A 15,442-nucleotide genomic window follows, 5' to 3' on the forward strand; every position below is an offset into this window, starting at 1 on the left:
CATAGCCCTCGATATGGCTGTGGCTACTAATCACGTGCCGCCAACTCCTGTAGACCCAGCGGAGCCGGAAACTATTCAACAAATATTCAACTCCTCGTGTAACCAGCACTGTATGTGCCAACAGCACTGCGCTCTTGACTGCAGGTTACCATTTCAGAATCTAAATATGTATTTATACCGGAGGAATCCGATGAGCTATTAAGCTCTTTTTCACAGATGTCCAGTAAAATCCGCGCGACCACGGGGAGTTCATCCAAACTCCAAATATATACAGGCGATAGTCAGGGTCGGGATCGAAGCTACGGCCTCCTGCATACCAGGCGAGGGAGTTAACATCTCACCACCGCAGTACCCTTGGCATCTGCGTGTATCATCACTATTACAGATCATGTACATCACCAGTGACGTCATGGGCTTTGCACCCTCTGTGAGCATTAAGCCGTGAGTCATTTGCTTTTTTTAGTTTTACTGAGATGCCAATATCACGTGTGAGGAATGCCTACGTCCAGTTAAGGGGGTCCCTGTAATTAAACCACGCACCGCACTCAAATTATAAACCCCATAACAGTACGGCGTGATCACACCCAGTTTTGTAGAACTCTCAAACCCCCTGGGTTCCAAGGTGGACAGAAGATTTTGCCAAGGCAGCTATGTTCATCAACCCGTCTGTAGGCACATTTGGGTGTTTTCTCCCCGTCTGTGTGGTGGGTTGCCTCCAGTTACTCTAGTTTCTGCCTACACGCTACCCTGGCCACTGACAAACGAGATGTTCTATCCCACGGCGTTATAAATAATAAAAATGCAAAAACTCCTTCAAAAGGTAAATAGCCCCAACACAGAACCCTCGTGAAAAAGTGCGTCTCAATGAGGCCTTCTTGTATAAAGAATCAAATTAAAGTGTCATTATTTACATACCATACTGTACGCGTGCCTGTTATATAAAAAACAATGGTTATTCTCTTTAATGTGCCATTCGGTTTGCATTTGAAAATTCGCCCACTACATCGGGAAACATCCACACGAGTGTATATTTCAATACATTTGATGAAAATCTCCTCTACGTGTGTGTATACAGTGATAGCCCGGTTTACGTCGGAGATGCGTCCCTGAAGGGCGTGACTGACATCGAAACGACGTAAATGAAAGCAATGTACAGGGTAGGTGGAGGCAAAGGCTGAGGCCAAGGATACTAGAAAGGACGAGGGCTGTCTGCAACGTAAGTGTGGCTTGAGCCGACGCAAACCAGCTAGTGGTGTTCATAAAGTGACGACGTAAAATTTCGATTTAAAGCTTTCGTGACTGCAGGGATTCATCTTCTTGGTTCTTTCGGTAAAGTCACGTAGAAGGGAAGTAATAAAATAATAAAAATAAAACATAATAAAATAATTCTCACGACGTTTCGGTCACAACGCAAGCAGCCGTCACCTGAGGACGGCTGCTTCACCTGAGGACGGCTGCTTGCGTTGTGGCCGAAACGTCGTGAGAATTATTTTATTATGTTTTATTTTTATTATTTTATTATTTCCCTTCTACGTGACTTTACCGAAAGAACCACGAAGAAGTGACGACGTATTTGAGAAACGACGTAGAAGTAGGAGACGTAAAGTGGAATATATATACTGTACAGTGCCCTTGGATCACAGCGTGCATGTGGATGCCTTCATCCAGCAGTGGATTGACAACGGGCGGTACGCGTGCATGAAAGACTTGCCTCTGGCATGTGCAGCCAGCGGCAAGTGCCGTGGCGGGTAGAGGGTCATAAAGGGCCTCCTGCGGAGAGGCCGATTGGCTTGCAGATGCGAAAGGTTATTTGACTTTTTCCCAGTAACAGTGCGCCACTGTCTACGGCTGTCACCACCAAATTAACTACCCACAGCCCTGCAGTGCATCATTCGCTTAACCGTCTTGTGGACAAGTGGTCACTTAAAATTAGCACTTTTCCGAATTACCAAGCACTCAATGACTTGGATTAGAACGTAATAAAGTGCGGAATGCCGTTCGCGGTTGTCTGAACTGCTCTACGCGTATAAATTATTACTGCAGCGGCCTATTATTCACACATCTGCCAGATGACTCGAGTACCCTTGGCAGATATACCCACATTTGGGGTCATGTAGGCTGATTAATTTCACAATTTGTATTGTTGGGGGAGGGGGGAGAGAGATACGGTTGGGCGCGCTGCCAACCGGACAGACTCTTTCGGAGCGTGGCTCGCTCCAGGGAGCCTCTTTGTGCGGGGAAGACAAAGACGAGAGAGCGGGAGCGGTCACGTGCACAAGGACAGCGCCTGGGCCCTCCAGGGGGCTCGCACAAAGACGCGACTGTGCGTCGCGACAGAGATACGCGGGGGACACGTGAGCAGTGGAGGGTGGGGGGGGTAGAGGGGGGGTGGGGGCACCGAGCGAGGAGGACGAACACGCGTCGCGGCGGGAGCTAACGGGAAGTGTCGGGGTCATGGCGGGGGGGGGCAGAGGCTCTCAGAAGAGGATTGAATGGGGGTCTTCTCGAACCTTGACTGCGCCTTCCGCTGCAATCGCCCCTCGCTCGTTACCGTATAGGGGAATTACATTTGCGGTATTTCCTGACGTCGAAGCCGTCTGCGTGATGAGTCAAATTACGCAATCTACTTCTCTATCTGGACGGAAAAATAAATATATATTTCAGTCGTTCTGCCAATTGGACTTCCAGACTCATGTTAACCCGTTTGTATTTAAACACACAAACTCTGAACATGTTTGAGCCCTTCTGGGGGTCATCAGCAGAGTCGAGGATACCAAATACGTACCATGTGTTATTGGAAAGTGTCCTCTAGTCTACCCCGTGGGCTGGCAGTAGTCGGTGATATGTTTAAATAGAGCACCGATATGTTTCAAATTGAGCTTTGTGTTTGTACACCTTTATTTGCGTGTAAGTTCACGCAAAATTGAATTCACCAGAGCATAAGTCCTCCTGTGATGTCGTGAATGTGAAGAGTTTTCGAACGTTAAAACCATAAACCCACATTTTCCTCGCGCTTGTCCTCCCCGAAGTCCACGCACATCTCCCCACGGGCCCCCTCTCCTGCCCGCAGCAGCGCTGCCATGAGGGTGACCCGTGACGATAATGTGCCTCACGGAGAACTGCATCCGAGGTTTCAATTTAATAATGCACTCGGCGGTCGTAACCATGTCGGAGCAAAGGTAGCATCTCAATTAAAGTAACCACATTTTTTTTGTTAATGCGGCACGCGGCGGAAAAATGATGTTAAGTGGACCGACGCCGATATAAGTGGTCACCCGAAGCAATAGGCACATACGTTAGCGGCGATGAAAGTCCACAATGTGTTACATTTTCGCCACGCTCCAAGTTTAACGAGGAACACATCGAACACCCCCGTCGGTGGCGTGGAACGTACCAATGGTGGCCCATTAAATGAACCCCCTCTGACTCCAGCTCAGCGGGGGGGGGGGGAGAGCATCAGGCTGAAGTGCTGACGGCCTCACATCAGCGGCTTCGCTCCGCATGGCCGCGTGCGTGCGCGGCCTTGCTGACTGAGTGCCTGATTAATTGGTTGTCCATCGAATGCACCAGCTCAGCAGAGATGCCCATTGTTAGCCGTTCAAAGCCACCGCACATTCTCTGGGTCTAAAACATCGTGTTCATACTTACCGGTGACCTTCTGGCGGTGCGAGCATCCACCCTCAGCGTTGTTTTTGGTTTCATTGGTGGTACCCCCCGATCTTGGCACGGACGTCGTCCTTGCTGCCTTTGGGCCACTTGCAATAATTGGCTGTCGTCTCTCGCCTGTCACTCAATACAATGAGCGTGGAACCTGGCGGATAATTTGTATTTGCTCGGCTTCCAACCAAAGACCCCCCCCCCCATCCCTCTGTCTTACGTTGAGTGCATTGACCAGAAGACTGGAGGTAATATCCGGTGTGCTGTAATTAACAGCCCACTTGCATTTCAGCTTCTCTGAAGGAGGAACCGGAGATGGCAACGCGCTTAAGTTGTGTTTGCACACGAGCACTTCAATTCTGGGGGGTCTGCGATATGATATGCGGGACTGTTTTTTTTTACTGCAATGGCAAACAGAGGTTTTGAAAAAAAGCTATTTTTGCCATTTTGTTGATTTGTCTACTCTCAATGTAGACCTCGTCTTCTCGTATGGGAGAGAAACACGTGGGGTGGGGGTAGGTGGGACAGTGCTAGTGCACAACGTTATGAACACGGTGACCTAACTTCAGTTTCCATCCACGGCTACCATTAGTGGCAAGCAGTGCCGGATTGTCCGAGTAGCAAAAGTAGCTACATATGCTACGAGCCCCGCACTTTCAAGGGCCCCGCGCGAAATGCTTTCAAGCTATCAATTCCGGTTCAGTGATTCTGCACTTGCTCTATTACTAGAGTACTATACCGCCTTAAACTTTTATGAAGGTTAGCGACTTGTATTATCTGGCTGTATAGCAAATGAAAACATACAATTACTTTACTATGCGAGTAAAACATTTCTGTTTTAATATTTATTTGTTTTCTAGTTTTATTTAGGGCGCTTTATAACATGTGCTACAGGCCCCGCACTAGCTTAATCCGGCACTGGTGGCAAGTGCCGTCTGAACTGGAACTGGGATCTCCCCCCCGCCGCCTCCTCATTCATCAACTCGCACTAACCAGTGTGGTGAAGTATGGCCAAGCATTACATGCGATGACAAGGCGTAGAGTGACATTAATACAGCAGTGAATTACTGAAATACTGATGATGGTTATGAAATATAACGTTGCAATTTCTCGTGTCGGTGTGAGTGACGTTCGGGATAAACGATGTTGGTATCGACTGCTAGAGGGCCTCTGTCATCAATCACTGCCACTCTGAGAACAGTTCATAAACTAACTGACACTGGCCAGATAATAAAGCCAGCTTTTTAACGAAATTAAAACCAGTTAAGTGATTACCGCACATGAAGCTGCATTTACATGTTTCAGTCGGACGCTGCCCGTTCATTTTATAATATATCTATGTGGTTATTTATGTATTCTCCGACTGACCAAAATGTCTTACCATGAACCTGTCGCGTGCACTGTTGTAGTATTGCAATGTGCCACTCCGTTTTTTTACCATTAGCGACTAATTGAAACCTGAACCTTCCGTAAACATGACTACATTGGGGCAGTTTCTAAATTCCCAACTGGAAAGATGAAACCGTGTTTTTACCCATTTAAAGAGTGTGTTTTGATAAATGATTATCAACTGCCCAACGACAAAAGCTGTGTAATGAGGCTGGTATGCGTGCATGTTTCGTGTCTGCCCTACTGTTATTGCTCGAGCCGGTGATGGGCAATTTTTTGTACAACTGATCCAGAATGAAAATAAAAATCTGTCCTTGGATTTCTTGCGAGATGAGAACCCACAATACTCATAAGGACCTTTGGCATCATGTTTCCGAAAAACTGTGGTCACGATACGTTTGGGCTATTTTACACCGCTGTAGATGCAATGTTCCATAATTTGCCACAACCACCGCATCTAAAGGGAGGACTTCTTTTTCGGGTCAAGATGTCAAATGTTGCAGGTCACTGTGGGTTTCGGGCTGTCATTAAGACGGCTTACAGGTGCAGCGTTGCAAAGGACGTGCTTAATCGTTTTTCGTAGCCTTCCCCACTGTCTGGACAACACACACCCACACACATACCGTTATTAGTAATATAAACGTTTTACCTTTTCAACTGTTTAAACGTCACGTTATTGATGCGTGGCTTTTATTAAATGGAATGTGTTATGATTTAGCACGCAGTATAATCTCAAGTTGTGCTCGTACACATGTTTAAGATTAAAATATTAGTTTTCATGTTCTGGCGTGAAATACATATGTATATATAGAGAGAGAGATTACATATTTTCTCTGTAAATAGAAGTGCGCTTGACGTGTCGGCCTGCTCTGTGTATCATCAATCTCGGAGGTTTCCAACGAAACGAACGACACATTCCGGGGGTGGGAGTGCATTCCCTGATTATGCTCCGCACCAAAAATAAACGATTTGTAATTGAGTGCAGATTTAAAAAAAAAGGGGGTGGCTTTTCGCGTGTTTTTTTTTTGTACCACTTTTATGACGGCCCATCCCTCACGCACCGATCCCCCAGCCCACGTGGACAACTTACGAGCCCCGTAGGTTTCTCAACTTCCGCTTAAATAAAGAAAAAAAACCCACAAAGAAGCGTTGCAACATTTGTCGGCTGCTTGTACAAAGTGAAGGCGATTTCCCGTTTCACTCCGACCTATGAACATCCACCACGCGTCTACCCCGCCCCCGCCCCCCCGTGTTTTATGGCAGCAGGCTTTGCCCTACGCAGACACCGCGCCTCCAACAGCTGTCCCTGCTTGGGATGATCTTGCTCCTCTCTCTCTTTACAAACGAGACCCGCGGGTGATTCATGGGCACAGTGGGGGGGGGGGGTGCGAGCCGCAATGGGGCCATCGGCAGACCCCCACGTCTCGCTGCAGAGTCGTGTGAGGAGCGGATGCCGTGGGCCGCGCTTTCAACGTTCATTGGTCAAAAAACCGCCCAAAAGTTATGTCCAGTGACTGCATCGCCGTGGCATGCCTGCTTGCAAGAAGGGGTCGCGCGGGTTAATTTCATGGGAAGCATATGGTCGTAGGTAGCGCAATTAAATATTTATTTTCTCGATGGACCCACGGGGTGGATAGCGTGCGAGCCGTACTATCTGGATGGCGACGACACGTGCGAGCTCGGCTTGCTCCGAGGTGTGCACGCACGCACGCACGACCGAGACGTGTTCGTTGGTGTGAAAATGTTGAACACATTCGTTGAAGTGTATATATACACTAAGCGACGTATCGAGCAATGGCCCTTCTTCATGGCACATACATGATAGGCTCAGTCAACCCCCAACCAGGATTTGAACTCGCAAGTTGCATATTTACGTGCTATGAAGAAGGGCCATTAAAAAAAATATATTGGCTATATTATATTTAACTTTTTAAGGCCACAGTGTTATTAACAAATGTGCTGAGTTTTTGGTTCCTTGTTGGTGGAGCCTCCTTCTTGGAAGCATCCTTCGAGTGATTTCTCATCTCGCGTCATTGTCACGCTTACATTTTCACCGAATATTGTCATGGGCACTGCTAGTCTGGAATAGGTGACACGTGACCAGAAGTAGACGCAGCCATATCGAGATGTATACTGGACGTGGCGTGCCGGGTGTGGAAATATTTTCCTGGCCGCTGATGCGAACGAAATCGAAGCTGAAATTAAGTCATGGTCATTGTCCATTACACTTCCAGTTTGACAAAAAGAGAATAATCCCGCCGACTGCATTAATCATACGTTTTGCTGCTAGGGTGTCGCAACGATAGTCATCCTCGCGTATTTCTAATTTTCATCATTGGAATTTTGCCGAATTAAGCGCCAAGCTGAATGCAACGGATTGTTGTTTTTGTGTGTGCAGTCATTGGTAACGGGCTGTGGCCATCAACTCGCTACACTTGCGAACTCAATTTAATCACAATGTGAATTAAATCCATATTTGAACCCAAGTTCTCTGCGGTCCTGGGTCACTGCTCTGACCCCCGAGTGACTCAACTCAGCTCAACACTCAACACGCACATCGTTGTGCTTCTGAGCCAGCACGAGGCCTCGGGGGTCCCTCACTAACCACCGTCGGCCTTCGTCAGAGTTGTCCGGATGGTGTCCCATGGTCCTCCTGAGGTTGTGGCACTCAGGTTCGACGAGGGCAGCCCGCGGGGACGCGTTCGGTGACGGGCCCGGCTGGACCACAGCCCGTGCGTCGATGCTCAACCGGAGCGCGGCGAGTGCCGGCGTGTTGTTTGGGTAACCTCCGGACGTCTCCCAAAACCAAGTGGCGTCTATCCGTGATGGTGTCGCGGATGTCTCCGAGTCTAGTGTGCTGTGCGATGGCTTTCTTTGTCATAACACCGGACCCATTTTTTCTTCGGCAGCGTCCGTGTCTCGGATCCATAAAGCAGCAGTGGCCGGATGTAAATGCTGCTGTATATTTGTTTTTTTTTTACGAATAATTTACTCAACAAAGGACACCTTGACACTTACCTTGAGGCACTTCTGGTTATCCTACATGGGCTGGGCCCTGGCCTCTGCATAATTGCCTTCTAAGTGGGATGTTTGTACCATTGAGTGTCTGTAAAAGTTCAACTCAGGTGGAGGGATCATTATCACCCCATGATGATTTGATGAATTGTTGCAATTCACAGTCGCGATCCAATCGAAGATCGGTTATTTTCATTTTAAGGTTGTGGTGAATGTCGTGGCTTTTGGTGGCTGCAGGGGTCTTGCTATCTGATCAAAAAAATAGTCTAAAGTGATTTTTTTTTTCTCACATGAGCATTAAGGCGGTGCTTATTTCCCGTTTACAGCCCTGTGCAAGTGGTAAAAATTCCACATTCTACAGTGACAGCGAGTCTATCCATAGGACAATCACCATTCACTTCCGCACAGAGTGATACTTATTTTATCGAACCTGGTGGGATGATGGACTGAGTCAACCCCCAACCAGGACTTGAACTCTCAACTTTTGATTGCGAGCTTCTCTCTGTACCGCTGAGCCACCTGGTTGACGGGAACCAATTACGACATTTACGAATCGTAAACCATTCCCACTCCACTTGATGCTTATATCGTAGGCTTCGGAACCACTGGTATTCATCATGCATTGTTGCACCCCTGGTAATTATAACTCAAGGCAGGCAGGGAAAAATTAACTTAAGACAGCACTGTGGCTGCCCTGCGATAATTCACCGAAAATCTCGATGGTCGTAAAATAAATCTCACATTGGCACGTTTGCTTTATGGCTCAATATAAACGTGGTGCAGCTGTAAACAATATGATTGTACAAAAATATGATTATAAACGACAATGTTCTCTGTTTACTCAAGAAAACCTCGCTGATTTTTCCAAGCCTCTTTTTGGGAGTGTCTTGCACCAGGATGTTTGGCAAATTCCATTCACGGACGAATGGTTTTGTGATTAATGTAAACCCTGAGTACCTCAAATACAAAACCGACACGTACGCTGTGCAGCGGTAAATAACACTCACGCCTCTGCACAGATGGATTCAGGAATCCATTGCTGCACGGCTCGCTGCCCCAAATGAATTCGATACGAGCAACAACAGAAAAAAGAGAAATGTAGACATGAGACAACAAAAAAGGGAAAAGTCGGACCACGGGTGACATAATGCGACATATTTTCGGCTGTACATCTCCGCTCACTCAACACCGCGGGGTGTTTTTTTTTCTTTCGCCCGAGCCCTTTACTGTCAGAGTCACTTTTGCCAGCAGAGCCTGACATTTTATATTTCCGCATGCCTCGCTGCCCTTTACGGAACGAAAAAAAAAGCACGCGGCTTTGTCAGGATGCAGTTTCGCACGAATATAGAAACAGACAATCCCCCCCCCCACCCCTCCAAACAAAGCACGTGTGGTAATGTACATCCATGCATGTTATCATCGCCATCATCACCATCATCGTACGCCATGATCAAGCCACTGTTGGATGTGAATGCAGCTGCTAGCTACCTCCCCCATAGCACGTACGCACGAACTGATTTCATCGCTCCATTTCCTCCGCGTCCATCTTCTCGGACGCGTTCCATTCCTTTGGCCGACTACCCCGTTGTTATTCTTGACTATCGGCCCACCGTTCCTTCTGGCCGTGACGACGTGTATTGCCCAAGCCCACTTGTCACATTTGTTTTCGCGGTTCGAAACGCCGTCATTGACCTGCGTATGTTTCCGTAACGTGCATTCACGCGTGCGGCCTTGCGTGTGAATAAAAAAAAATGGCACAAATATCGCACGTAACAGCTGTGACAAGTCCGGCGCCAAATTGACCAACCTTCCTCAATGGCGTGTGTCACCAGAAATCAGTCGAAACGTTTCTCCCCCGCTAATCCGCGGCGATGCGCGATCTCCGATGCTTGGCACGCGCTCTGATTTAGCTTAGCGGCTCGTCAGCTCGACGGGAATACGGGACACACAGAACTGACGTGTGTTTATGTAACCGGCAACAGAGAAAGCGGTGCAGCCACGCATAAACACGCTACCCTGGCAGTTTGTCTCCAACAAAATGCAGTCGTTCTAGCGAAAAAAAACAAGGTAATCAATCTGAGGCCGCACGGTTAACACAACGCCAAGGCATTGCCGTGAACGCCGGGAGGTGGCAGATTAATGGCCGAATATTTCGATGGACAAATTCGCCGATGTGCTTACAAGTCAACAGCCTCTAAAAGTGCCCGTTAGCACATTGTGCAAGTCCATACTTGTGGTTTAAAAAAAAAAAGGGACCCAACATCAAAACCAAGGCCCGGCTTTTTGTTCTGTTGGATGGCAGCCAGTGGCGTATGATAATTAGGTAGAACTAATCTGCATGTGACTAAGTATGACTAATTAGGAATTGAATGGAGCCATATTGAGACTCGGTGTCCGGGCGTTGCATGACCTTGTAAAACATTTTTTAAAGTAATGATAATGAAAACGTTGCATGGTGTAACTCTTTTTGTTGGGATTTTTTTTGCAACATTACTTAAAACATTCTTTTTTATAATAACCTAATGATAAATTTACAGTCCTTTTTTCCAATCCACTGCTGGATGAAGGCCTTCCCACGCCACGTCAGTCACGGGGGGGTTGTTTGACCATACTTCACCAGGCTGGTCAGTGCGGGTTGATAAAGGCCGGTGCCCAGGACCACTTCGGATGTCACCACCGATATTAGCCGTGCGCGCCAATCAAACTCAGGTCGCAGAGTCCATAGCGCGCGGTGCGCGAACCACTGCACCACCGTTCCTTCTCCGTCTACTGAGACATGCGTGCAGGCGTCGTCTCCGCAGGAATTCCCCGCGTGGTGCGGCGTTGCTGGAGATTGTGGTTTCTGTGTCGCGCTCGCCGAGGGAATCGCGGGCAATGCCGCGATGCCCATCGGGGGGAGGGGGGGAATCGACGCTCTCACTTTGGAGGAGAGTGGCTCCATCTCTGTCGCGGCGTTCCGCGTACAGCTCAAGGTCAAATACGCAGGGCTACGCGTCGCTATTAAACATGGATATTGTACCGCAGTTTCGCGAGTGTGCGGTGCCGAGATTCGAAACAAATCCACCTCGATTTTTGCCATGAAAGAAGCTTTAAAATATTAAATCCACTTTCGGCAATCTTAGTCAAAATGTGTTATATGTTTTCAAGGACTATTAAATATGCAGGATTTTTTTTGTTTTCATGATCACATGTAACATGATCTACAGCCTATAATAAACACGCACATAACTCATCCGTTAGGCATCACCATACAACGAATGATATCAAATGTTGACTCACGAAACAATCTTGACAATTTGCCGGGCAGTCGTGGCAATGCACGTGGCCTGTAATATAATCAAAGCACTGTGGAGACGAGGCTTGGCAGATCATCGCACAAATGTTGTGAAACTTGCTTCCCGTTGGGCGCAAAAACAGTGGCCATACCCTGGGCTCGCCAGAAGGCAATGGCAGCAAATATGTGGACTCCACCTGTTCCACCTATGTGGGACGGAATGTTTTCCCCTCGCACGAGTGAAGTCTTCTCCCGCACACGAACGCAGTAATTGGCTGCAAACATCTCAATGCTTAAAAATATGGGGGGGATCGCAGAGCTTGGGCAATTCTTGGTCGCGCTGGCTCCTCACCACGTGGATGCTGCTGCTGCTGCTCTCCCGCTCGTCTGTGGTTCCTCCTCGTGCTTCTGCGTCGTCCTCGATTCGAGAGTGAGCGACTACTGCGTGGCGGCGGCTCGTTACGACGTCTGTGAAAAAAGGGCTTCAGCAGCTCGTCTGATTCCTCCAGGATAAATATCCTGATTCTTAATCCATCGAATCAAGGGGGTTGGGAGTGAATCGTTATAACTCAGCTGAAATTGCGATTAAATGTTTCCTTGACTAAGTTTCTGATTGTTGAAGCAAAAAGAATGTCAAAAATCAATACAGCGGACGCGAATTAGTTCTTGCGTGAAACAAAAATGTGCTCCGTTCAATATTAGGACATGCTTTTACTGGTAGGAACCTCCTGGTTTCACGAGCCCACAGGGGATTATTGTGTCCGTCCGTCGTGCAGGGAGGGGCTGGGTGGGGAGGGGAGGGTGGGGAGGGGCTGGGTGGGGAGGGGAGGGTGGAGAGGGGCTGGGTGGGGAGGGTGGGGAAGGGCTGGGTGGGGTGGGGAGGGTGGGGCTGGGTGGGGGGTGGGAGAGGTGGGGCTGGGTGGGGAGGGGCTGGTCACCCCGTGGTGTCCTTATAAAACTCAACGTTTAACCTACTCACGCCGGCTTGTGCCCGCCCTCACAGTCAGCCATATTTGCGGAATACACCACGCCACCGTTGATCCTGGCCATTGACCGAGCAACCCAACGTTTCTACCAGCTCCCTCCGCAGGAATGTGTTACACGTAGTTTAACAAATGTGTAAACTAAGAGATAATCCGTTGCTGCTCTGCAACAAAAAATACATGACGGCTGTCATTTCCACTCTCGTCTCGCAATCTTGTACTCGGAGCACGCGACGCAATTAGTTTTTTTTTGCATGTAATAAAATGCCAATATACTACGTATTGTGAGGTATGTTATAGCCTCTACGATGTCCTGGGGAAATAATGACATTCACAGGACCACAAATTGAAAAGTTGGAGCAATTTTAAACGAACCGTGTCAGTCTTGTGTATTGGTTGTTCCCATATCCTCGGTGTCACTATCTATTAAATGCCTTCTAAACTTCTTCCGCAGTTTCAATACAATGTTTATACTCATAGGAACCACCTGGTTCCACCAGCCCACAGGGGATTATTGTGTCCGTCTGTCGTGCAGGGAGGGGCTGGGTGGGGAAGGAGGGGCTGGGTGGGGAGGGGAGGGTGGGGAGGGGCTGGGTGGGGAGGGTGGGGAGGGTGGGGAGGGGCTGGGTGGAGAGGGGCTGGGTGGGAAGGGTGGGGCTGGGTGGGGGGTGGGAGGGGTGAGGCTGGGTGGGGAGGGGCTGGTCACCCGGTGGTGCCCTTATAAAACTCAACGTTTAACCTACTCACGCCGGCTTGTGCCCGCCCTCACAGTTGGGCATATTTGCGGAATACACCACGCCGCCGTTGACCCTGGTCATTGACCGAGCAACCCAACGTTCCTACCAACTCCCTCCGTAGGAATGTGTTTTGTTCCACGGAAAATCTCGTGTACCAGTTACTCAGATAGCTTCGGTGGCAACGACCCGCAGCTGCCACCGACAGCAGAGTTAATGTTGGGGTGGAGAGGATGCCAGCCCAGCAGCCAGCCAGGAAACTCGAGGCATGCTCTATTTTTCATAGCAATATGACACAATGCATTTAGGGAGTCGAGCAATTTCTTATACTTCTAATTGCAAAATCCTTGGCAAGTCCCTGCCAGCGAAGACAATATGATCGCTAATTTGAACAAAATGACATTCCGCGCATCAGTGAATTAATTCACATGAGAACACCATTTGTCTCCACTATGGGAACCTCATTTGCCAGTAAAAATATGATAATTGGTTCTTTACCCTTCTATCTGGCAACAAAACTGACACCTTTTTACAAGGAGTCATGTTTGCATAGACCGCAATACCTGCAGTCATAATACAAACAAAAGAACATAACTCTGATAATGTGCACTGTCCTCAAAGTTGATTGATCCACACCCGAGACAGCTTTCCTTAGAGCCTAGTCTCATATGGGTTGGACCAGATGACGCCAAAAGGCGCACAACTCAAAGACAATGCACCATCAGAGTATGAGAGCTCGGGGCAAGCATCTACACTATGGGAACCTCATTATGACTGCAGGTATTGCGGTCTATGCAAACATGACTCCTTGTAAAAAGGTGTCAGTTTTGTTGCCAGATAGAAGGGTAAAGAACCAATTATCATATTTTTACTGGCAAATGAGGTTCCCATAGTGTAGATGCTTGCCCCGAGCTCTCATACTCTGATGGTGCATTGTCTTTGAGTTGTGCGCCTTTTGGCGTCATCTGGTCCAACCCATATGAGACTAGGCTCTAAGGAAAGCTGTCTCGGGTGTGGATCAATCAACTTTGAGGACAGTGCACATTATCAGAGTTATGTTCTTTTGTTTGTATTATGACTGCAGGTATTGCGGTCTATGCAAACATGACTCCTTGTAAAAAGGTGTCAGTTTTGTTGCCAGATAGAAGGGTAAAGAACCAATTATCATATTTTTACTGGCAAATGAGGTTCCCATAGTGTAGATGCTTGCCCCGAGCTCTCATACTCTGATGGTGCATTGTCTTTGAGTTGTGCGCCTTTTGGCGTCATCTGGTCCAACCCATATGAGACTAGGCTCTAAGGAAAGCTGTCTCGGGTGTGGATCAATCAACTTTGAGGACAGTGCACATTATCAGAGTTATGTTCTTTTGTTTGTATTATGACTGCAGGTATTGCGGTCTATGCAAACATGACTCCTTGTAAAAAGGTGTCAGTTTTGTTGCCAGATAGAAGGGTAAAGAACCAATTATCACCATTTGTCTCTTTTCATTATCTCCGCGTGCCAACTTCCTTGTTTTTGGGGAATGGCTCATGTCTGTCCTTTGTTCAGTTTTTTTCCCCACTGCGTTCGTGGTATATATGATTTATCCGCCGTCAAAAGAGGAGACGTTGACAATGACTTGCTGTGGCTTATTGAAAACAACAATAAATGGCTTAGATCACGCTATTTAAGGCAGTTGCAAGTTACATCATAGGCAAGATCCGGTGCCCTTTCGCTCTAAAAACATTATACCGCAAACCCTCGGAACACATTGGACGTCAATCTCTGTGCAAAGTTGGTGCGTTAAGGAACTCGTGTCTATTGGGTGTAATGGCCACAATGTTAACGGACGGAGCTCACTGAGAATAGCCGGGCAAGGAAGGGTAAAAACCTCCTTCCACCCTGCCACTGTACCCTACGCTGCAGACGCACTGCGCTCATCGCGGTGTTAATTTCCCAGCGGAATATCATCAAACTAATATCGCTGGGTGTGAAACGCTTGAAAGAGCCACCGCAGGACAAAAGGCGAGGAAATAATGAAATGCGAGCGAACAAATTCCCAAAGTGCCATCGCGACTCTTATGCAATAAAAAGGAGTTAATATCACCTTGAATGTCTGGCTACATGTCAGCCTTCGTTTGGAAAGGCACAGTCGACGAAGTACATCGTCCGTGCGGATATTAGCGACGAGGGTGGAAGGGTTTGAGATGAAGGGGGGAAGCAGAGCCTCGTGGTTTCAGGCCCCGTTCTTCGTGATGTCTCTCCCTCTCTTAGCGCCCAGACACGCGAATCGTGAACACAACTCTCTGCCCACGGAGACGCAAGCTTCATAACAAACAAACCAAAAAGCGGGGCGATTGTATCGTCTCAGAAAATAAGACTCCAAAAAGCGCAACCCTAATGAGCACTT

Source organism: Lampetra planeri, chromosome 30 (genome assembly GCF_965212315.1).
Source record: "Lampetra planeri chromosome 30, kcLamPlan1.2.h2, whole genome shotgun sequence".
NCBI lineage: Eukaryota > Metazoa > Chordata > Hyperoartia > Petromyzontiformes > Petromyzontidae > Lampetra > Lampetra planeri.